A 22955-nucleotide genomic window follows, 5' to 3' on the forward strand; every position below is an offset into this window, starting at 1 on the left:
TATAATCAGAACAATTTAAAACACTCCCATTTACTTATCATAAGACATGTGGAACTTGAGACTACAATATACTGAGTTATTTGAAAATATTATGGCTCATAGGTTTTTAATGCAAGTTTATAAGGATTGTTAATATATATACATTAGTTTAGAATCAGTTAATCTGAACTTAGTTTTGTTTTGTTTTTTTAAAGATTTTATTTATTTATTTGTCAGAGAGAGTGAGCACAGGCAGACAGAATGGCAGGCAGAGGCAGAGGGAGAAGCAGGCTCCCTGCTGAGCAAGGGGCCCAATGTAGGACTCTATCCCAGGATGCTGGGATCATGACCTAAGCCGAAGGCAGCGGCTTAACCAACTGAGCCACCCAGGCGTCCCAAACTTAATTTTGTTTTTATTTAAAGAATAAAATAAGTTTTAAAAAAGGTATTATTTTTAAGTAATCTCTACACCCAACATGGGGCTTGAATTTACAACTCCAAGGTCAAGAGTCCCATGCTCTACCGACTAAGCCAGCCAGGCATCTCGTAAAGAATAAAACACATTTTTAAAAAGTTAAAATCTGAATAAATTTTCATTCTTCTGACATCTAGAACATATACAGATAAATAAATGTTGTTATGACTTATCCTGATGTATTTCCTTTTAGGTAGTGAATTAGGATCAGGTTCATTCTTGTGGTGCTATAAATTTTTAACTTAAATTCCATATATATATAGGCTTTAGAGAAGAAGCTGACTGGGAAGAAAAGGAAAGAAATATTTATAAGATGTCTACAATGGGTTTTTATTTGGTGAATTGGTGGACATGAGATCCGTATAGAACAGAATTTCCTTTTGTACATCTAGGAAATGCTTCCTGGAATACTTCTACATTATAACTTAGATTATATTAGCCTAAAAAATGTTCATAATTATATTTAGTGACCTGTTATATCAGTTCTCTGCATGTTTACATCAAAATTTTTCTACTTTTATTCCTGTATACCCATATGTATATGTCTATACAAGAGACAATGTTCATGATGAAATCCAGGCAGGAGTATTAAAATTACATAGTGGTGTATATTCAGCCATCTTATTTTATGTATAAAATAATTTCTCATCTTGTTAGTTGTAAATGTCTTTTATAGACAGAGAAAATCTACATTTTCCTCAGAGTTTATGAGTAATAGTAATCCTCTCAAATTTTATAGGAAGAACCAAATATGTTTGAGACTTTAAGTGTATTCATTTAAAGTTATAAGTTGCCTTTTTAAATCAATAGATTGCTTTTTGATGATAATTGGATATCAGAAATCATAAAGAATCTTTGAGGAATAGCAGTGAAGTATGAATGAAGGGTGGTCTTGACTGGCAGGCTGGAAATACCTTTGCCAGTGGCTGCAGAGCCCAGCAGCTCTGGAGACCTGCTAGAAAGACAGAGGTGCTGAGTTGGGGCTGGAAGGGAGTCTCTGGGATTCCCTACTAAGAGTTGAAAATGCAGTCTTTACATTCACTCTTAAAAAACCATATATATGTACATATGTATAAAGTACATACAAATTTTAAAAGGCTATTATAGGTTACCTTTTAAAAAGGAGTAAGTTTAAAAAAGTAAAAATAAAAAGTAGTAAGTTTATACCAATGCAATCCATAGTAGATAAGTTTTGATAGAAATCCTAAGGCTTAGCTGAGAAGATTGAGCTGTTTAGGATCTGCTTCTTCATCTTGCACCTTAACTTGCTGTACTTATCCTCTTAAACTTTGACTTTAATTTATGATAACACACCAGTAAATAGTTTGCATTTCTTATGTGCAAGGGTACCATTTTCAGCATGTTTCCTTCCTTCAAGGGGTTAATAATGTACTTATATGTAATATAAATCATATTGAAAATATAAAGCAGTATGGGGGCAACTGGGTGGCTCAGTTGGTTAAGCCTCTGCCTTTGGCTCAGGTCATGATCTCAGGGTCCTAGGATCCAGCCCCACATTAGGCTCTCTGCTCAGCAGGGAGCCTGCTTCCTCCTCTCTCTGCCTGCCTCTCTGCCTACTTGTGATCTCTCTGTGACAAATAGATAAATAAAATCTTAAAAAAAAATAAGAAAATATAAAGCAGTATAGGACCAATAGGGTGTTATTTATAAATTCAAAGACATTTTCAGAAGAAGAAAGCTCAGTTTACAGGATTAGGGAAGGTTTGAAGAAAGGAAGGGGGACAGATGGTAGGGTTTGGATGGGCAGATAGGAGGTAAGTGAAAGGTATTGTAGGCTGAGGGAAATATAATTAGTAATGGGAATATTCCAGTCAAGGCACGTTTAGAAGATACTGAGTAAATGAGACTGTGACAGGGGGTTCCATTAGGAGTTGTGACTACACTGTGATTTAAACCAAGATTTAGTGATTAGGTATGTAAGAAGCAAAATGGTTTGGAAGGTTTTGAGTAGAAACTACGATGTAATTAGTTTCTCAGGAGATAGTGGATGATTGTAGGGGAGGGGATGAGGCAAGACTAGCTGTTGTTGTATGAGTTAAGACACGACTTGAGCAAAACAAGATAGAAATGATAGGAACAGAAGGGGCTGATATAAGCAATACTACGATATATGCTCTAACAATCTTTGACATGACAAATTAGGGGGAGAGGCATAGTTAGCTAAGATACCACTCAGGTTTTTTTTTTTTACCTTAAGTGATGGTCATAGTATCATATAGTGATTTGAGGAAGGCAAGACTGTTTTGGGAAGCAGGTAAGTTTGATAGTAGGTGTGTTGATTTTGAGTTGAAGCAGAACATCTAAGGAGAAATATTTAAGCATTTAAAGATGCACAAATATATAGCCAGGAGCCCATCACAAAGGAGATGTCATACTCAAATTAGGATAATTTAAAAAATGTCAGAATGACTCGTTATAAATATATGGTCAAGTGTGGGGAGAGCATAAGAAATAGAGCAGTAGTCCAGAGGCGGCGGTAGCAGTGCTGTTTCTGTCCTTTGGCCGGAGGCCCAAAGGGAGAGAATTGTTGCTGGAACCCAGAAGAAGAGAGCCCTGGAAAGAGGGTCACCTTGGGAGAATCTGGGACCTTTGAGCAAAGGATGCAGCTGGCTTGAGGATGATGCCACAGAGAGGAGCCAGGGAATAAGGACTCTTGATTTTCTTCTCCTTCTTCCCTCTAATCCCCTACCAAGGCTTTCCACTGACCCAGTGCAAAGGGAAGAATATTGATGGTTACTTAGTTGTGACTTCAGATTCCTACTTTACTGCTTACCTATCAGTATTTAACGTTTTCAGAGTCTCTTTCGTTGTCATAAACTAGTAACTCAAGGTCGTGAGGACTACATAAAATAAAGATATAAAGCACAGTGCTTTTGATGTAGTAAGTGCTCCGTAAGTATCCCCTTAACTTCATTAGAACCTTTCCTTATGCCTTCAAATATGAAGGTTAAAACAGAACATTTGTTTGCTTCTCTGTTGTATTTTTCTCTTTCCTCTCACTTCCACTTTAAAAAAAAAAAAAAAAGCTCTATACCTTCAGTCTGTTCGTTTTCCTTGACTTACTGTGCTTTGGCACCTACCTTTAGCCTTCTCCTGAAGCTCTTTGTTTATCAGATGTCAAAAGCCACTCCTCTGCTAAATTCCGTGACTCACGGAATCATCCAGAAGTAGATCCTTTCAATCTGGTCTTCTTATCTATTGAAATACTGTATTCTAGCTGCTTTCCTTATTGCCTCTTGCATGAACTGTGCTATTTATGCTTCTGAGCTTTTGCTCAAATACAGTTTCCTGTCAAGACTATGATTAGGTTTTATCCATTTTTTAAAGGCCCCACTGCACAAAACTCTCCACAGTGATTAAACTGCCTTCATTAAACTCTCCCATTCCTGATCCTCTGTGAGACCATCTGGACTAAGGCTCTTGACCGTGTACTTTCTCATACTGCTCTTGTGTGTATGTGAACTCCTTTTGTTTTCAGAGTGGATGTATGAGTCTCTCAAAGACAGGGACCATACTTCTTAATTTTGTTGAACATAGTATATAATATAGTGTTTAACACATAATTGTTAGGAAATACAGATTGAAATAGATTTGAGTTTTGGCTCAGTATGGCAGCATAATCAAGAATCATCTATGTAAGATCTAAATATATTTTCTTTTTTGTTAATATGCTGAACATTGAATACCTTAGGGTTATTTAAAATATAAAAAGGTAGTCATCCAAAAACATCAGTATGGCCATCCAAAATATATCAGAGCCATAATGTTGTGATATTAGATTAACTTCATCTTAAAGTCAGAGTAGGTTTTAATCATTCATACTTACAGCTAAATTTGATTTTTTTCTTGTAAGAAAATCAACACATGCTCATTGGAGAAATTGGGAAGTATTACAAAGGAAAACAAACAGTGAAAGTCACTTACCAGCAAGGGAACAGCAAGTATTGCTTTTGATATTTCTTGCTGGCCTTTTTAAAATGTACATTTTAAGCAAAATTAACATTATGTTATATAATACAAGTAGATTTGCTAAGCTTTACTAATAGACATTGGCTGAAAGCAGTCTGGTAGCTTTCTACTTCTCTCTTCTGATTGGAAGTAGGACTTTGGTTCTTAACCAGGTATCAAAATATAAAAATTTGGTGTTAATAGTTAAAGAAATGATCAAGAAAACTTACCTTCTTTTTGTGATCAACAAAATTGTGTTTAGAGATTAGTTGAAAAGACAAATGATAAGAATTTTTACCTAATTCAACAAGAAAGCACTGTTTTTTTTTTTTTTTAAGTAAATGAAAGTAGCTTTTTGAAATGCAATTAAAAAAAATAAAACCAGATTTCTATCATGAAAAATAAGTTCAGGAGCCAGATTTCTTTCTTGAAAAATCTCAAGACTAAGTTGACTTCATGATGAGCTGTGGTAACTTTTGTATTTGTTATACCATCAGAAATCCTCCCTGTGGCACAAAAGGACTCTTTTAATTAGAAAATATTGTTGCCACAGGGAGGTAGAAGATCGACATGAAAAACTGGGGATCTGAAAAGGAGCCCCTATCCTAGGATTACCTGAAGGTGAAACAGATTGAGCCAGAAGGAAGACAATGCTGGTAGGTTGGTTTTTAATTTACTAAGAATGTTTACAATTTTACATTTAATTACAATTATTTCAATTACCTATTCCATATTTTTGCTTAAAGGGTGACAGTGATTCCTCCCTTAGGAGGGAGAAATAATACAACAGTATCTTTCCTCCTAGACAGTTTGTTATCTCTGTTAACCCCTGCCATGTTCCTAATATTTGTTTCTTTTTATAGATTAAGCTCTAGGGCTATTTCATGCCTCCACTTCCATGGTAGCTACTACTGACTGAACATCTTCAAGTTTTTTTTTTCCCCATTTCTGTTATTTCTTCTTCTTAAATCTAGAGTTTTTCCTACATTTTTTGAAGAAGTATTTTCTTTTAATTATCCATTTTTTGAGCTTACCTAGTCACTAGTTTTCTAAAAAGGTAAAATGTGAATCTTAAGTTCATTTAGTATTGATTCTAGAACTGTTTGAATTATAATTGTATTGTGATTTAGATGAGTTAGAAAGCATTATTAGAGAAAAGTTTTTAATATTTTCATAACTATATTTCATTTAGCCTAAGATACCATCTGTTGTAAGAAACATTTTTAGACCACTAAAAGAAATAAGTGCTGCCAATTATAAATTTTAGGATACCATCAATTGTAAGGTACATCCAATTATAAATTTTAGGATACCATCAATTGTAAGGTACATCCTGATTTCAGAGATGTTAAAATGTGAAAAAAGTACATCTTAGAATTAATGAAATATGGTATCATGCAATTATGAGTCTTCCTGAAATTCCTATTTACTGGGAATTGCACATTAAAATATCAGGTTTATAAAAATGGAGGTGAGTTGTGGTTGTAGAAGTCCATATATATGCTAAGTAAGGTCTCTAAACTCTTTACTGTCTTTTAACAGAGGGTGTTTAAGTGAAAAATCATTTAACTGTATTGTTTAAAAGTATACAAAGTAATTATAAGGTGTTAAATTATGAAGAGTATAGAAGATGAAAAAGTGTTTTAATATGACACATTACTTCTTCAATCAATAGAGTTTTATCATAATTGTTACTTTTTAATCAGATTTTGTGATCCAAGAAGAAAATGAAATGAAGCTTCTGCTTTCTAAACTATAATTTTAAAACAGGATCCTTTAAGGACTCTTTAAAATAGCCATTGATTTTTAGTGCACTTGAATATATGTTTTACAGATTGTCATGTGAAGGAAAAAAATAGTGGCCAAAAGTAAAAAACTACCTTGTCAGTTAATAAAACAGAAATGAAAAGGAATGATTTTAAATGGTGTTTGTATGCTATAAGAATCATGTTTTATATATGAGGAGAGATAAGTATATCTAGAGAACAGATCAACTAAGGGTGTTTGCTCTTGGAAACTAGTAGCACTCATTCCTTTGTGCTCAGACTTTTAGTTTTTATTTTTATTTGTTTTTTAAAGGATTTTATTTATTTATTTAAGAGAGATAGAGAGAGGAAGCACTCGCCCTCTAGCAGGAGGAAGGGCAAAGGGAAAGGGAGAAAGAAAATCTCAATCTCATGACCCTGAAATCACAACTTGAGCCAAAATCAACAGACTGAGCCGCCCAGTTGCCCCAGACTTTTTAGTTTTTAAAACACTAGTTTAACTTCTAATTTCACTAATAACAATGTGTCTATGTAATTTTTATTCATTTTTTTAAAAGATTTTATTTATTTGACACAGAGAGAGAGAGCAAGCAGGAGGAGAGGCCTGCAGAGGGAGAGGGAGAAGCAGGCTCCCTGCTGAGCAGAGAGCCCAAAGTGGGACTCCATCCCAGGACACTGGAGATCATGACTTGAGCCAAAGGCAGAGGCTTAACCAACTGAGCCACCCATGCAGCTCTCGCTGAAGGTTCTTAAATGTAGGAATGCTTTAAAACACATTTCTAGGTAAATTATCCATCCATTCATCCTCTGCCAGCTCTTAACCAAGGGCTGCAGCATGTCAGGCTCAGAGCTGAGTGTTTTAGGGTAAACAAGACCCTCTCTTTCCTCTCACCAGGCTTTTAGCTATGTGGAGAAATGAACAATTAAACATGTTATTATAATCAAATGTGATGAGCGTTATGATAGGATTAATGAAAAGTTTAGGGAGTATACAGCTGGGGAATGCCTAGGAGGGCAGAGAATGCCTGCCTGAGGAAGTAGCATTTGAACAGATTTGAAGGGTTTGAAGTAATTAGTCAAGGAGAGTACAGCATGGTAGGAAGTCTGGAGGAAGGAGAACATGGCCTATTTGAGTTGTAGAAGGGAATTCAGTATGGCTGGAATATGGATTATTAAAAGGAAAGGGGATTAAAATGAAGTTAAAGAGGTAAAGTCTTATTGCTGAGGACTTTATAAGGTTTGTACGTGTTTGGCCTTATCTAAAGGGCAATGGGAAGCCTTTAAGAGTTTTTAATGAAGTCTGTTTCTTACACAAATTTAGTTGTTTTCCAAATAGTATTGTAAAGAATTTTTTTTTTTAAAGATTTTATTTATTTATCAGAGAGAGAGAGAGCGCGAGTTCAGGCAGACAGAATGGCAGGCAGAGGCAGAGGGAGAAGCAGGCTCCCCGCCGAGCAAGGAGCCTGATGTGGGACTGGATCCCAGCACGCTGGGATCATGACCTGAGCTGAAGGCAGCTGCTTAACCAACTGAGCCACCCAGGCGTCCCAACCAAATAGTATTGTAAATGAAAACTAAAACAAGCAAAGCGTTACCTAAAATAAAGTCTGAACTCCTTAGCTTCTCATTCAGAGCTAGTTAACTGTTTTTATTCACCTTCCACTAAATTGTCTGCTTGTGTAGGTCTGAGTTATAGGTATGCTCATTGCCCAAACTAAGCTAAAAATTATAGAGATTAAGTTAGTTGCATGGCTAGCCTTTCTTTTCAGAATTCAAAGCTGGGTGCCTTGGTATAATTCTGTTTCAGAAGAAGTCATTGTCCCTTACGTATCGTCGATGCCTACTTGCAAACTGGGAAAGAGGCCTACGAGTTTTCTTAGGTTCATGAAAGGGCATCATTTAAATGAGGTCAAGAACATTTTCAACACAGCTATTAACTTTTGTAGAGTTTTTCCATATTTTTGTGTCATGGGCCTCTTTGATCATATGGCGAATTCAGCCTGTGGGTCTTCTCACAACAATTTTTTTAAAATATAGAAAATACAGTATTTAGGATTATAGAGGAACCCAATACATTGAAACATAGCTTTTAGACTATTTTTAATTGTGATGTATTAATGCATATGCTTCTTTAATAATGCATTAAACAATGAGAGCTAGTGGCAGATTTAACTTATGCCTATAATTTCATAGTAGTGATGACCATAAATTATATTTTGAGGTATCTGTAGCAACTATAATATGAACATATTGATGTTTCTCCTGGTTATGATATCATAGATGTTGCTGAAACTACTGTGATTTCTGCCTTTATTTAAAATTAAAGTGCTTAACTTCAATTAGAATCTAAAAAACAGTTTTTCTAGGTCTCATCCATATATTATTTTAGGTGTCATCCACCTTTTTCTCATACTTCCCTACTCTATATTCTTCCCTATTGCTATTCTTTTTTTCCTAATAACTCATTGAAGGCATCTGAAAGCCATTTTATTTAAATACTTTATTTTTTTTTAAAGATTTTATTTATTTAACAGACAGAGATCATAAGTAAGCAGAGAGCAGACAAAGAGGAGGAAGCAGGCTCCCTGCTGAGCCAAGAGCCTGATGTGGGGCTCTATCCCAGGGCCCTGGGATCTCGACTGGAGCTGAAGGCAGAGGCTTTAACCCACTGAGCCACAGGGCGCCCCCTAAAAGCCATTTTAAATGTTGCTAATTGAATACACTTTCATGATCCCTGCTAAGGAAAAAAAAAAGGCCCTCGACTATGTAGTGGTAATTTTTTATGTCCCTTAATTGATTGACCTAATTTCCTTTATCCTGAGATACTTTGATATTTGAACATTTAGTATATTTCTTTAAAGCCTCATTTAATATTTAATGACCTGTTTGTGTTTTGAGATCCCTCTATTTCCATGACAAAGATTTCTGTGGCCAGTGGTTCTCAAACTTGAACATACATCAGTATTTTCTGGAGCACTTGTTAAAATACAGGTTGCTAGCTGTACCTCCAGAACTTCTGACCCAATGGATCTGGGATGGGACTTGAAAATTTACATTTTTAGCAAGTCCCCAGGTGATGCTATTGGCACAAGGATCACTTTGAGAACCATTGTCTAGACTATTAGGAATGACAGCACTGAAAGAGAGCTTCTGTCATCATGAAAACCCAGTTAATACAGTAGCTTCTTGTGATATTGAGTTATACTCATCACAGAATATTGTTATTGGGGGTGAAAAGATACTAAAATTTTTTTAGGTTTATATTAGATGATGTGCCAAATTACTATTAATTAATTCATCAATAAATATTCATTGAGCATCTATTATATGCCAAGCAGTATTTTAGGCGTGGGCTAGAGGGGTAAAGAGACAGGCAACGTACGTGCATTCATGGTGCTTCGAATATAGCAGAGGAAGCATATAAACTTGCCATGTTGTAAAATTGCTCTGTCACAAATCAGATCACATAAATTAACACCTCCTGAAATTGTTCTTTAGATAAAGTTAATATTTGCTGTTAAGCTAAGACCATTTCTTTTCAAACATTTGAAGCAGCAGATAAATTCTCCCCCTTCCTCCTTCATATGACAGTTATTACGTACACTTGAGACACTGGTAAGCGTAACATTTATCATGTACAAAGTACTTGTTATATACAAACAGTGTCATGGCTCCTAGGAATAAGTGATTCAAAGTTGAATAAAACATGGGGCTTGGCCTCAAAGAAGCTTACCAACTAAATTGAGAAAAACAAGCATTCAAGGATATAATACTATGGAGTAGAGAGGGTTGGGGAAAGGTGAGGAAAGACAAAGAATCGCCAAGTGTAGTAGCTAATTTAAAGTTCCAGATTGTATTATTGCTATGTGGTGGGTCATTTTAAATTTCATCATAAGGGCATAGTTGACAGTTAAGGCCTCTGGGTTTAGGGGCAGAGGAGCAAGTCAAATGGAATTAAGCATTTCTAAATGTCATCATTTTAATTTTTTTATGTACTGGAAACTACTCATGAGGACTTCTTTTTCCCATTCACAAAAAAAGTCGAGACAGTGCAAAAAATGCAACCTATTTACAGCACTTAATTACCCCTTGGGGGGTGGGATTAGGAAATGAGATAGGATAATTGTTATTTTTAAAATTTTTTATGTTTCTGTAATTTTTTTTTCATTGAGTATATACATTAAGGAAGAAGGAATACAACCCATTTCAACTCTTTCATGTAGGCATTATTAAGATAGAATGACGTTTTTATAACAGATAACCCTTATTCTCCTACTTTAAGGTTAGTGTTTGATTGTAATTGGATGTTTGATTTCTTTTCACTTTGTTTTTTAAAGGTAGGTTTATTTATTTATTTATTTGGAAGTGAGAGAGAGGGAGAGCTGGAGTGATTGGCGGCGGGAGGCAGAGGGAGTGAATCTTTTAAGCAGACTTCCTGATGAGTGAGGAACCACATGCAGGGTTCGATCTCACTACCCATGAAATCATGACCTGAGCTGAAACCGAGACTCAGTTGCCTAACCAACTGAGCAACCCAGTGCCCCTCTTTTCACTTTGTAAATTAGCCAAGATACTATGCTCCTTGACTGAACAATTTTAAAATTTAACAGAAAATACTTTTCATATATTTTATATTAGAGGGTGGTAATAATAAGTAGTTATTCTCCAGAATAACTTATTGTTTTATTATTATTATTACCTATTTTTAAGAATATATTTGAACAAAATGAATTCTTTGTTAGCCAGAACTTGGGAGACATTTTCTTATTACTAGATGACCTTGCAAAAGATCAGTCTAGAAAGTTTTACATCAAAAAGAAAGGAGTTATGTCTCTAACTTGTTAGCAAAAAGGTACTTCTTATTGTACATGACATTTGACAAGACTTTTAGGAAAATCTAAATCCTTTTTCTTCTATAACACCTTTTTTATGCTACTTAATTCTCAGAAAATAAATATTTAGAATACTAAGTTAGAATGAAAAAAATTCTTTTCAAGCAGAAATCAAAGATTTTGTCCAAGAGGAAAAAGAAATCGAAAGTTGCTGATTTCTTGGGGCGCCTGAATGGCTAAGTGGGTTAAAGCCTCTGCCTTCAGCTCCGGTCATGATCCCAGAATCCTGGGATCGAGCCCTGCATCGGGCTCTCTGCTTGCCTGCTTCCTGCTCTCTCTCTGCCTGCCTCTCTGGCTACTTGTGATCTCTGTCTGTCAAATAAATTAATTAATTAAAAAAAAAAAAAAGAAAGGTGCTGATTTCTTTTTTGACATTTGCTTTCTTGAACAAACTTGAAAATCTTTTTTTCCCCCCTTCTTCTCTAGAGACATTTTTCTACAGTTAACATCTATTTGGACTTACAGTATGAAGTTTTAGCTATTTAGTTTGAAAAAAAAATGAGGTGAGCAGAATCACATTTGTTTTAAATTTCTTGCTACCACTACATGTCTGTTTAGGAGGCTCTCAGAAGTGCCAGTTATCTACTTGAGACAAGAAGACACCAATTATTTTGTCTGGGTTTCATCTGCAGTCCTATATTCTGGGAGGAGAAGCCTCCACAAAAAAAAGAAAGACTTTTGGGAAACTTATCCTTGGGAATAAAAGTCAAGGGTAGAAGCCAGTGCATTCAGCTTGCATCTCACCAAGGGAGTCAGAAACTATAGACTTGAAACCATAAAGGTCACAAAACCCTACTTTAATTTTGTCACCTTCTGTTTTTCAATAGTAATTAATAGCAAGCACTTTAATAGAAAGACTCCCTGTATACTTGTTTTGGGGGGCCCCAAGAAATGGGGGGTTAATGAGAGATGAGTTTAATTCTGCAGCTAGTCTTAGGAGAAACAGAATTCCAAAAGATAGAATGAATAGCTGAAAAAAGAAGAAAGCAGTCTGAAATCTTGTAGTTCATAAAGGAAGTAAGTAAAAGAGCATGAGGAGCCACCCTGGCTTTGAGACCACTTGCAGAGTTACCGGAGACTGCCTGTGCTATGCAGAGACAGAGCCTGTGCTTTGTGTGTCTCTCGGGGGGCTAGAACAAGAAACTAGGTAAGGCCGTAACTGTAAAGGAGCTTGCCCTTTATTAGGTAAAATATGTAAGAAAACAACTTTTTATAACCCAAGGTTAAAAAAAATCAATATTATGAGAATGAGGGGGAGAGAGCTACTAGCTGTTGTAATGGAAATTTCATAATTTCGCTGAACCTGGGAGAATAAAATTTCATTTCAAAAGTGTTACAGAACAAAAAATTCAATGACACTTGTTAAAGCATGGTAAGGAAGACTTCATTCAAAGGGGAACTATTGTGATAGGGATAGAGACCATTGTGAGGGATTTTGCAGTGAAGGATAGAGAGTGGGCTCAGCTCAGAATACAGCATAAGCCAAGTGGGAATTTATAGTTAAACAGCAGGATGGGGGTCAGTGGATGGAAAATTACTAAGAGGAAATATCAGGAATGGAGGAGTGGAGGTTTTGGCCTAAACAGATTCTTGCTGAAGACAAGCCAGGGTGTTCACACATCACCTGGGGGAGGGGGAGGATGAGGAACACTATCAAATATTGAGAGTGATCAGATACAGAGGATGGGGGATGCTAAACGGACTTAGCAGAGTTCTTGCTAAAATGGGATTTTACAAGGAAATATACAGATGGACCTATGAGATGGTTTAGAAGCCTGACTAAAGTTTGGTACACAAAGAATCTTTGTCCAGTAGCAAAGGATTTTCTGGTTGAGAAGTCATCATTTATACCTTTTTCTCCCTCAACTTCTAGTCCAATACCAAATCATGTCAGTTTTGCCTCCAAAATATATCTTGACTCTACCAATTTCTTTCTTCCTTCATTGTTACTAGCCTAGATCAGTCTGTAGCTATTTTTTATTTTTGAGTCATTATCATGGCCATTGGCCTTCTAACTTCTTGTTTTCATTCTTGGCCTTTTCCCCTTTCACTCTAAGAAATCTATGCTTTAGATAGTAACCAAAGTGATTTTTAAAAAATATCTTTATAAATTTAATCATTACATTCCTTTCCTTAAACCCTTTCAGTGGGTTCTAATTGCACTTAGGATAATATTCAGAATTTTTAATATGGCCTTTAAGACACTAAATAATTTGGCTCCTCTTACTCATCGAGAAATAATAACAATAGCAACAAAAACAAAACCCTAACATTTCAATTTTCTTTACTATATTGCCAGGAATAGTTCTTAGGGCTTCACATATTAATATATTTAATATTTTTAACAACCCTAGGATGAATAACTTTTCCAAGACTAGACAGCTATTTAAGTGTTGGAGCAAGGATTTAAATTTAAATGGTAGGGGTGCGTGGGTGGCTCAGTGGGTTAAAGCCTCTGCCTTCGGCTCAGGTCATGGTCTCAGGTTGATCTCATGGGATCGAGCCCCGCATCGGGCTCTCTGCTCGGTGGGAGCCAGCTTCCCCCATCTCTCTGCCTGCCTCTCTGCCTACTTGTGATTCCTATCTGTCAAATAAATAAATAAAATCTTTAAAAAAGAAAATAAAATAAATTCAGATGGTAAGTAGGGTTCCAGAGTCCAAACTCTGAAGCATTTTACTCTGATGAATTATATACCACCCCTCTCACCTCAGTATGCACGCGTGCGCGCACGTGCGCGCGTACACACACACACACACACACTGTTGTCTTTTTGCATTTCCATGAAATGAAATGCAAAATTTCCATGAACTGCATTTACCTTCATAGGGTGCTCACAATGTACTGTTTGCTTTCCAGTTTTTCAGTTTCTTACTTCTGGTCATCCTTTAGATCGCAGTTTAAATGTCACTTTCTCAGAGAGAGATTGCCTTTAGCTGATACTCGTCAATCTCAGTTAGGATTGTTCTGTTATTTTTGTCATAGGCCCCCATTTTTCTTTTTTGGGTAGGACACAACTTGTGATATAGTAAACTCCCACGGTGAGGTGGTAAATAATTCCTAGAACCTCAGATCACATAAAATAGGGCATTATTGTGAGTTTAATAAAATGACCTGAGACAATGTGTATGGAGGAAAATGTGCTTTCCAGGATTCAGACTAAGACATATCAGTCTAAGGTCTGGGTGTGGTTTGGTGCCACCTGGTGGGTTGTTGTGTATTCCAGGGACGTTGGTTTGAGGATGGAGTGGAAGATGGGAACCAAGTATCACCAGTTAACTTACCTGAATTCATGCATTCATGATGTTCTGTTCTATTCTATTTATATTTATTAAATGTTTCCACATTATGATGCTTCATAAAACCAGAGACTTTATCCTTTGTACTTGGTCAGAGCTAGGCACCAAATAAGTTTTCCATAAATTGTTGATTGAATGAGTGAGTGAATGAGAAGATGTCATGAGCCAGGAGAGAATGCCAGGAATTTTGTATTTCATTTAGAGATTAACAAGCAATATAGTTTAACCAGAGATTAGGCTTTGTAGAGGCATATGGTAGAGAGAGGCGGTAAGGCTATAAAGGGTGGAACCAGATTGTGGTGGCCCTTGAATAAAATAGTTAGGAACTGTGTGAAATGTGATTGGAGAAGATGAAAAGTGAAAAGGACATTTATTTTAAGCAGCTGGAACATACTCAAATAATAGAAATAGAAGGAATAGCTTCCAAAATACTAAGTTGGGGGTAGGGAATAAACTAAACTTGGCAATCCAACAGAAGGCAACAAAGGAGAAAAAATGGAAATACAAATCATAAATCAAGATAGTAGAAATAAGTCCAAAACACCAGAAATTATATTAAAATAATCTGTTGTGATCTTAACATGAGTCTGTGTTATTTTTAACAGATACATGAAACAAAATGGTATAAAAAGGGTGTAGAGCAATATATTCATCTGAAAAATACTGACCAAAGGAAGCTGGGGTAATAACATAGAATTTAGGGTAAAAATTTTTAACTGGGACAGGGACTCTTTAAACTGCTAAAAGGAACAACCCAGAAAACATAATCATCATAAACTTATATGCATCTAACAACATAGCCTTGAAATATTACTTAAAACTTTTAAAATTACAAAGAGTAGTGGACATGCCTACAAAACAATGAGACTTTAACACACTTCTCCCAAAATTTAAAAATGAAATAGAGACAAAATTTAAAATGGGATCAAAGAATTGAACCTCGGGACTGACACACTTCATAAACTAGAGATTTATAGAATTGTGCCTAACCTAATAAAATACAGCCCTGTACAAATTTTTTCAGTTGCATATAGGTCAGCTTTTAACGGTGTGCTAGGTCATAGAGGAATCTCAACAATGTTCAGAAAATATGTATCAATCAAAATGTATCCTTTCATCATAATACAATAAAACTAGAAATCAGCAATGAGGTAAAAATCAAAATACTTTATATTGGCTCACCGATGGATAGAAGAGAAAATGAAAATTAAAAATATTTGCAACTAAGTAACTATGACAGCATTGCATATAAAAATTTGAGATTTGATTTAAGTAGAACCCACTGGAAAATTTAGTAGCTCTAAATGCATTTATTGGTAAATATGAAAGATATAATGAACACATGTTCATCTAGATGGTAATAAAGGACCAACAGAATAAATCCAAACTAAGTAGAAGAAATTATAAAGATAAAAAAGTAAATATTAATGAAATAGAAAAGAAAATAGATAATAAAAATCTTAAAATCTAAAAAATGGATGTAAAGGTGAATCAAAGAAAATGAGCCCTGTGAAGAACAAAAATAAGGCCAATAGATTAGAGTTTGAAAATCATAATAAAATACCAAGAACAACCTGTTGGCAAGGAATTTGAAAACCTATGAACAATTAAAATTATATATATGTATATGTAAGTATATATATAGTTGACTCAAAATAGAAATAGAAACGTTCAAGTCAACTTTTGAGTTCTTTAAATTTACATATGCATTCCCTCATTCAAGTAAAATCCATCAGACCCAGGCTTATTAATAAAATTTCAAGGGATACATTCATAAGCCCCATTATGTACAAATTATAATGGAAACAGTGAAAAGGGAAAGCTTTCCACCTCATTTTATGAAGGTAGTAAACCTTAACTATAAAATGGACCCAGCATTAAAAAAATAAGTTTCTTGGTGAGTGCTGTGAAGTGTGTAAACCTGGTGATTCACAGACCTGTACCCCTGGGGATAAAAATATATGTTTATAAAAAATAAAAAATTAAAAAAAAAATAAGTTTCTTGCAGAATTTATGTATGATCATAGCTACAAATATTCTAAATAAATAATAGTAAATCTAGCACTGATTAAAAAATACATAATGACTAAATACATACTAGGAAGGCAAAGAGGGCTATTAGAAAATCTTTAATAAAATTTGCCATATGAATAGATTAAAAGAGAAAACCTGTATAATCATCCCAGTAGATCAAAAAAACATTTGTTAAAATTCACTATCCTCTGAGACTTTTAATCTGGATTGGGACTTGATATGATGTCTATGTTAAAAATTTATGGCAACTGTCGTGATTAATAGGGAAGTAGGATGCCAGCTGTCATCTTTACTAACAAGCATTATTTCTGGGGGTTCTAGCAAATGCAAGTAAGAAAAAGAAATAAAAGGCATGAAGATCAGAATGGAAGAAACCAAATTGGCATTTACAAATGGTTTAATTAACACATAAGTTTTAAGAATTTATATAGATTTTAAACCTGCTTAGAGGGTTCCATCACAGTTGCTCTATATAAGAATGATAATCAGAGAGTCATAAAAAAGGTGTGTGTTTGGGGCACCCGGGTGACTCAGTGGGTTAAAGCCTCTGCCTTTGGCTCAGGTCATAATCCCAGTGTCGTGGGTTCAAGCCCCATGTTGGACTCTGCTCAACAGGGGCCTGTTTCCTCTCCCCAACCCCTGCCTGCCTCTCTGTCTACTTGTGATCCCTGTCAAATAAATAAAATCTTAAAAAAAAAAAGGTGTGTGTTTGCGTGCACACACACAATGGAATATTACTCAGCCATAAAAACAGAATGAAATCTTGCTATTTGTGACAACATGAATGGACCCAGAGGGTATAATATGCTAAGTGAAATTAAACAAAGAAAGACAAATATATGGATTCACTTTTATATGTGGAATCTAAAACAAAACAAAACAAAACAAATAAACAAAAACCAGAAACAGATCTATAAATACAGAGAACAAAGTGTTGGTTGCCAGAGGAGAGAGCTTTGGGGGATGGGCAAAGTAGGTGAAGAAGACCAAAAGGTAGAATTTTCCAGTTATAAAATAAAAGAATTCATGAGGATAATAAGTACAGCACAGGGAATACAGTCAATAATATTGTAAAAATATTATCTGGTGACAAATGATAACAACACTTATCCTGGTGAGCACTGAGCAACATACAGAATTGTTGAGTTACTATGTTTTACACCGAAGACTAATATAACATTGTGTGTCAGCAATACTTCAGTAATAAAAATTTTAAAATAAAAAATAACAATGAGACAAAAAAGATCCCATTCATCATAGTAAAAAAAATACATAAATAGGTATTTAGGAATAAGTCTAACAATAATATGCAATACCTTTATGAAAATAATAATTTAACTTTGTTGAGGGGCATAAATACGTGAAGGGATATAAAACTTACTGAAGAGGATGGGGCGCCTGGGTGGCTCAGTGGGTTAAGCCACTGCCTTTGGCTCAGGTCATGATCTCAGGGTCCTGGGATCGAGTCCAGGATTGGGCTCTCTGCTCAGCAGGGAGCCTGTTTCCTCCCCTCTCTCTCTCTCTGCCTGCCTCTCTGCCTACTTGTGATCTCTCTCTGTCAAATAAATAAATAAAATCTTTAAAAAAAAAAAAACTTACTTATCCAAACCATTTGATTCCTTTAATCTTTAACCCACAAAGAACATGGAAAGATGGACAAGGTAAAGCTGTTAATTCTTCTCCAATTAATCTATAAATTCAGTACAATTTCAGTCAAAAGGTCAAGAGGACTTGTTTCTGGAGGAATCTGATAAACTCTTAAAGATCCAAAAATAGTTTAGACAATTCTGCAAAAGAACAAAGTATATGGTGTTTGCCCTCCTACTTATAAGGAACAATTCTGTGGCCCTAGAAAAATTTTAAATGTGTTACTGACCCACAGACAGTTTATTAGGGTAGAATAGAGACCTCAGGGACAGAGTAAGCATGTATTTATACCTGGTTAATAATAGACATAGATTTATAAGTCAGTGGGAAAGGACAGATTATTTAATAAATTGTATTAAGCTAGTTGGCTTTTTATACAGAGAAAGGCTTAGATCCCTATTTCACACCCTCTTACATATTTTTTCAATCAATTTATCCCTTTCTATCCTATTTATAAACAGTCACATCTCCCTTGCTCATAAGCATCAACTTTAATTTGATTGATGCATATTTTTTACATATTGTGTATATGCTATTCTATATATTTGAGATTCATATAAATGGTATTATGTATCTTACTGTTTCTATTATTTTATTAAGTACTGCTCTTAATAACCATGCATGTGCTTTGTATATATGTAATATGCTGCTACGAATTGCTGCACAATGCTCCGTGATAGATATCCATCACATTTTACCTTTATACTTGCCCAATAATGGATACCCATCACTCATTACTTGTGTCAGCTATTGATGCATAACAATCCCCCCAAATTTATTGGCTTGAAACAAGAACTAATTACTGGTTTTCCTGAGACTATGAATTAGCTATGTGGTTCTGCTGAGATGGGCTGGGCTTACTTCCCTATTTGTGGTCATCTGTGGATCAACTGGGAGCTTACTCGTCCTGGAGGACCTCATCTGATATAATTCAAACTTCCTCTCCTTTCCGGTTATCTTACATCTTTTTCTTTTCTTATAATGTTGGTCAAGAACTCCAGTATGATGAAGAGTAGTGATACTAATTGGCATCCCTATTTTGTTCCTAATCTCGAAGGGAAGTATCTTAAGTTTCAACTTCAAGTTTAACGTTTACTGTAGGTTTTAGTATATAAAAACGTCCCATCTCTGCCTTTGGTTTTATTTTTGTGTTAAGTTCTACTTAAGAATGGAGTCTTATTAGGTGCTTTTTCTGCATTTTTGGTAGGTCATAAGTTTTCTTCTTTAGTCTGTTAATACGGCCAGTTAATTGATGGATTCTCAGATGTTGAACTATCCTTGCATTTAAAAATACCTGTTCCTCATCATTTTGCTTTGTTTTCCTTTAAGTTTAGGAACTTTAATAAGAAATACGGAGAGGAGGCTTTGGCTTACATTTAATTTCTTTACTACTTATTACTTATTTTTTCTTCTATAATTTACACAACTTCTTTATGCATTTCATCCACATTTAAACTTAATTAAGATATAATTGTTCATAATACTGATTTACTGTTTTTGTATTTATTGTGTCTGTGGTTATTTCTCCACTTTTGTTTCATATTTGTACTTTATTTTCTTGATAACTCTTGCTCAAGTCTATTTTATCAATCTTTTCAAAATCATCTTTTAGTTTTGTAAATCTGCACTATTTTTAAAAATTATTCTTCTCAGGGCACTTGGGTGGCTTGGTTGGTTAAGCATCCAATTCTTGATGATCTCAGAGTTGTGAGATCAAGCCCTGCCTTGGCCTCTGTGCTGGGTGTGGAGCCTGCTTAAGATTCTCTCTCTCCCTACCACCACCACCACCACTGCCCCTCTCCTGCTCTCTCTTTAAAAACAAATTATTGTTCTCTATGTCATTTTTCCTATTCTCCCATCCAAGTACTAACCAGGCCCGACCCTGCTTAGCTTCCGAGATCAGACGAGATGGGGCTTGTTCAGGGTGGTATGGCCGTAGACTCATTTTTCCTATTCTTTATTATTTCTTTCCTTCTATTTCTGTGGTTTTGTTCTGTTGATTTGTCCATCTTTATGATTGAATGCTTAGCTTGTTAATTTTGAAACTTTTCCATCTCCTGACCTCTAAGTTCTGTTTTAGCTGTGTCATACCTATCTGATATATTATATTTTAATTGTAATTCATTTTTAAATACTTAATTCCTTTATGATTTCCTTTTTATTCCAGGGATTATTTAACATACATTGTAAGGTGAAACACATATTAATTTGACTACATCAATACCTAAAATTTTTGTAAGACAAATGATACTATAGACCAAATTAAAAGTCAAACAGCAGGCTAGCAGAAGATATTTGCAACACATGTCTGAATTATTATCTAGAATATGTTAACATTTGACATATGAATAAGACAAAAAGTATCATAGAAAAATGACAGAGGATATGACTAATTTATAAGGGAAATATTAATAGCCAGTAAGTATATGAAAAAGTATCCTAAGTACTTATTAAGTATATGCAAATTAATTCAAGAATGATAGTTTTCTTGTCACCCAACAGACGGCAGAAATTTTAAAGTCTCATTATATCTTGTACTGACAAGAATTTGAGAAAAGTGGATACTCTTAACATATCACTGGTGGAATTTTGGACTTGCATAGCTACTTTGGAGAGAGTAACATTTAAATTAAAAATGCACTTATATAATTTTTATTATATAAAAATTCTATTTGTATGTCAAAATTTCTATTACTGTTTCTATAATAGTAATTTCTTTATAGTAAAATTTCTATACTGTGGAAACACTCTAGCATACAGGTTTAAGAAAACATGGAGAGGAATTTTTTTGCAGCATTGTTCATGAAAGTAAAAGTGGAAATACATTTATTTGTCAATCAGTAGGTAATTTTATGAATAAAATGAGGTAAATTGATGCACTGGAATAATGTGTATCATCTAAAAAGCATATCTATGTTTATTTATACCAATATGGATAGCATGTAAATTTTGGATGAAAAAAAGAAAATTTTAGAATGGCATATATAGAATAATGTCATTTATGTACCCAAAGCATGAAAAAATAATAGTATATATATTATTCTGGGATACACACACACACACACACACACATACCTGTAAATATATGAATACACAAAAACATAAAAATGTAAAAAATTGAAAGAATATGTATAAAACCTAAGATAGTGGTTTCTTTGGAGAGATGGAGTGGTACGTGAGACTGGGGCTAGTAAGATGTTATCTTCCCCTGTAATGTGTTATTTCTTAGGGCGGAAAAAACACCTTTAGGCATAAATAACAAAATGTTAACAGTTGTTGGTTCTGGGTGTGGGAAGGTGAATATTTTTTACATTATTTTTTATAGTTTCATGTATGTTTTAAATCTCCCTCAAAAATTGTATATATTATATATAATATAAATAATATAGTATATTATATATAATAATATATAATATAATAAATTGTATAATAGGATGGTCAGTCAGTTGAGCGTCTGGCTCAGGTCATATTCTGGGATCAAGTCCCTGCATTGGGCTCTCTGCTCAGTAGGAAGCCTGCTTCTCCCTCTATAACCCTGTGTTCCCCCCCCCCCCATGCTCTCTCTTGCACGCTCTCTCTCTCTCTCTCTCAAATGGATGGATAAAAATCTTTAAAAAAATTGTGTAATAGATGAGTTCTTAAACTAGGATCATAGGTGACTCAGATTTGTAGCCTGGGATGATGGTAATGCTCTTGGTAGAGAAAACAAAGGAGATTTTTGTAGATAAAAGAACTTGTTTGTAATATAATTGGAAATTAGAACCTAGATCTAAAAAAATAATAAGTCAAGCCTGGAGGTACTGATTTTTGAATCAGTACAGAAACCCGGGTAGTGAATGGATAGTAAATTCTATTCTTGAGAGAGTGAAGAATGAAGAGAGAAGGTGGTTAAAGATCATACTATGGGAGAACACCACATTTAAGGGTTGTGTGGAAGTGGATGACATCAACTGAAGAGAAACAAATAGGAAAAAAAACCAAAGCCAGACAGTTTATTCTCATGAAAATCAAATGAAGGGAAATATTTCAGTAAGGGCTGGTTAATAATGTCATTTGTTAAGAGAAGTGGAGTCAGGTGAAGACTAAGAGGAGACAGATGGGTTTGGCAATTAAATGCTCAATTAATGTTGACCTCTGAGGAACTTTTTGGTGAGAAGAGTGCAGAAGCTATACTGTAAGAGGGGAAGAAATTAGTTAATCTGAATATTCCTTTAGGGATCAATCAAAATAGAATTTGACTTAAAGTGGTAACATAGTTGAGAACTGTAAGTTTTTCATAATTTTTCATAAACATGCTAAATGTGAATCATATATTAGCTCTTGTAAAGGTTCACAAGAATTGAAAAAAAATTTCCAGAGTAGTCAAGATACTATATATTCTCTAATGAGAATAAAGAACCAAAGCCCTTGAAATCACTTGTCATAAATGTTATCTAAAATATAGATATCATTAACTAATATTTAAACTCATTTTGCTGGATATCATGTACATATGGGTGCTTAATAAATGCTGTTTGGAAAGAGTTTTTTGTGTAATACCCATAAGAAAAGACTAGCTACAGTATCAGTTGACAGTCTTCTAGGAATGGCTGCTAAGAATCAGAAGCAATGTGTCACCTAGTGTAAACCAGAGTGAAGAGTCAACAAGCTCAAGGAGAGTCTGGCCCAGGAATAACTTAATAAGTAAAATGCAGAAAACACGAATGTAAACCATACCATCAGTTTTTTTTTTTTAAAGATTTTATTTATTTATTTATCTTTTAGAAAGAGAAAGAGGAAGAGTATGAGGGGATGCGGGGAAGGGAGAGAGAATCTGAAGCTGTGCAGAGTGAAGAGCTTGACTTGGGGTCCCCTCGACTTGGGGCTTGATCTCATTACTGGGAGATCATGACCTGG

The 22955-nt window shown here is 34.8% G+C and overlaps 1 protein-coding gene across 12 annotated transcripts in view; it reads left to right on the plus strand.

Annotated features, from left to right (window-relative positions):
• ELF2 (E74 like ETS transcription factor 2) overlaps positions 1-22955 on the plus strand; it is a 103623-nt gene that overhangs the window by 50889 nt on the left and 29779 nt on the right. For 2 of the 12 annotated variants that reach the window (XM_082727645.1, XM_082727646.1), the window contains exon 1: positions 4980-5079. The exons of the other annotated variants lie outside the window; for them this stretch is intronic. The gene's annotated coding sequence lies outside the window, so the exon portion shown is untranslated. Of the gene's footprint in view, positions 1-4979; positions 5080-22955 lie in introns of those variants that run through there. 12 annotated transcript variants of the gene reach the window in all.

This window comes from Mustela nivalis, assembly GCF_964662115.1.
Source record: "Mustela nivalis genome assembly, chromosome: 4".
In the NCBI taxonomy this organism is placed as follows: Eukaryota; Metazoa; Chordata; class Mammalia; order Carnivora; family Mustelidae; genus Mustela; species Mustela nivalis.